Source organism: Choloepus didactylus, chromosome 10 (genome assembly GCF_015220235.1).
Source record: "Choloepus didactylus isolate mChoDid1 chromosome 10, mChoDid1.pri, whole genome shotgun sequence".
In the NCBI taxonomy this organism is placed as follows: Eukaryota; Metazoa; Chordata; class Mammalia; order Pilosa; family Megalonychidae; genus Choloepus; species Choloepus didactylus.
The window spans coordinates 53,376,849-53,379,263 of NC_051316.1; the positions used below are offsets into that span (position 1 = coordinate 53,376,849).

General features: G+C 39.0%; 1 pseudogene; it reads left to right on the forward strand.

Moving 5' to 3' along the window:
• Nucleotides 1-749: 749 nt before the first annotated feature.
• On the forward strand, nt 750-1,531 carry LOC119545194 (annotated as a pseudogene).
• Nucleotides 1,532-2,415: the final 884 nt, after the last annotated feature.

Consider the following 2,415-nt stretch of genomic DNA (forward strand, 5'->3'; position numbering starts at 1 on the left):
AGGATGATAGTGACTGGAAGGATGTAAAGGGGCTACTTCAGATCTGGAACAAAAGCAACTGCCCCGGCAGAGATGACATTTGAGCTGAGACCAGAATATAAATAAGCCAGTTCTGTGAAGAGCAAAGGTGGGTACTGGGAAAGGATCTCTAGGCAAAGGAAAGAGCCAGAGAAAAGGCTCTGAGACTTGGCATGACCAAAGAACAGAAAGAAGGCCAGGAAGTATAGTGTGAGATGAAATCTGAAGGGGGAGAACAAGCAAGTGGGCACTACTCTAAAGGAGCTGATGACACATCAATACATGATTCTGATACAATTATAGTTGTCGAGAACCTTGAGCATAGTCTAGATGGATGCACTGAAGTTTGCCATAAAGACAAGGAGGTGAAGAGGAAGGGTATCCCAGGCAGAAAGACAGCCTGAGTAAAGGTAGGACCATATGTGCTTGGTTTGGCTGGGGAAAGGGATTCCTCATACGGGGACTTGCTAAGAATGAGTTTGGTGGCATAGTTCAACTCCTGAAGGGCCTTGTTGTAATGCCAAAGTGTTTGGACTCTGTTTTGAGGGTGATGGGAGTGAGAAAATCCAAACTGGGGTTTTACCAGGATTCCTAGATTGGAGGGGCTGATTCCAGAGCCCAAGCAATGAGGAACTGCTGTAGTCCCTCTGAGCACTGACCAAGGCCTGAATTAAGGCCTTAGGGATGGAATCAGGAAAAGGAAAGGAATAATAGAACCAGGCATTCTGGGAATGGCAGAGGGTGGCAGTCTGCTGAGTGGCAAGTGGTTGTGTGAGAGCTGAACTAATTTGGGGAGTTGCCATGGAGTCGAGTTAAGCACCCTTTCTGCAGTCAAGAGGTAAACCAAGATTTCATCTTCAAGATGGAAAGTTCATAAGACTCAGCTGTGATGTTACCTAGCACACCACAGACATGCAGGACTCAGTTTCCCCATACCAGTAGTTCAAGGCAACAACCCATGAGCGTAACACTTAAGAGAACAATTAAGGAAGACAAGATCTTCATTTAATTCCTCATATAGCATGTAAAATGTCTTAAAGTTGGGAATAAAGAAAACGATCAGAACTTTTTGGAGAAACCAGCCTCTTCAACAGAAGAAAACTGTTTGGAATTTCAAGAAAGTTTAAATACACATACAGTGAGTTTGAAAAAAGCACATATTTCAAGAATCACAATGCATGTAAATCTAAATCTCTTGATTTTGGGTCATGCATTAGTCTCCAAAATGATTTTGTGAATGAGAATCATCTCAAACAAGGACTCAGTGCAGAATAAGCAAAATTGGTGAAGCAGGTTGAGGAGAAAGAAGACCTTCTTCTGAGGCTAAAACTAGTCAAAATGTATAGATCAAAGAATGATCTGTCTCATTACAACTGTTAATAAAGAAGGGGAGAAACTGTAGCCAGCTGTTGCTTTTGAGTTGCAATCAGCTATGTCTGAGAAGAGCAAGAAACTAAGTCTTACTCAGTTGATAGACTACTATGGGTTAGAATTTATAGATTTTAATTCATAATTTTTTTTCTCCAGAATATCTTTGAGAATGACAACTTAATTAAAATATAATTTTACATTTTGAAGGGACAGTACAAACCATCAGGCTTAGAGGAAGGTATTCTGATGGGCACTCTGTTACATAAAAATAAACAAAGTTCTAAAATGAAATTTTTGTATTTTGGATTGATTTGTTAAAGGAAACTTGACATTTAAAGAAATGTGGGAAAAATCATGTTTTAAAAGATAATTAGACAATTTCTGGGAAGCAGTTTTAAATAGTTTTGTTTTTTTGTGGCAAAAAGTTTTATTTTAAATGTTAAAAAGTGGTCTAATCTAATGTGTGTGTGTGTGTGTATATGTATATGTAACTCTAAATTGGTCTAAAAATGCAGGTCTAAAATTTCCACCTCATTCCTAAGTTTGTAACCCTGGTTTCCATCCATTTACCACATAGTTACTTCTGGATGGTCTAGCAGATAATTAAACTCATATGTCCAAAATTAGATTCTTCCTCGTCTCTCTTCAAATTTGTTTCTTGAATTCCTCATCTCATTTAGTGAAACTACTATCTATTTCTTATAAACTACATATTCTCATCTCCCACATCAAGGCATCATGGCATACAAGGTCTTTCACATTCATCTCCCTTTCTAGCTTCATCTGTGAAATAGTTTTAGACAGTCTACTTGGTTCACAGTGATTCCTCAGCCAGAAACCCACTCCCATCCACATGGTTTCTGGCTGCCATGGTGTATAATGTTACCTATTATCCTGGCCATATATATGGCGTTGTGACCTAAGCTGGCCCAATCCCTAAGAATGTGGAATTGAGCTCAGGAAAAGAAAGCTTATTTCTTTTTATGGCTGGAACTGTTATATGTAAACTTGGGAGCAGTAAAGCTG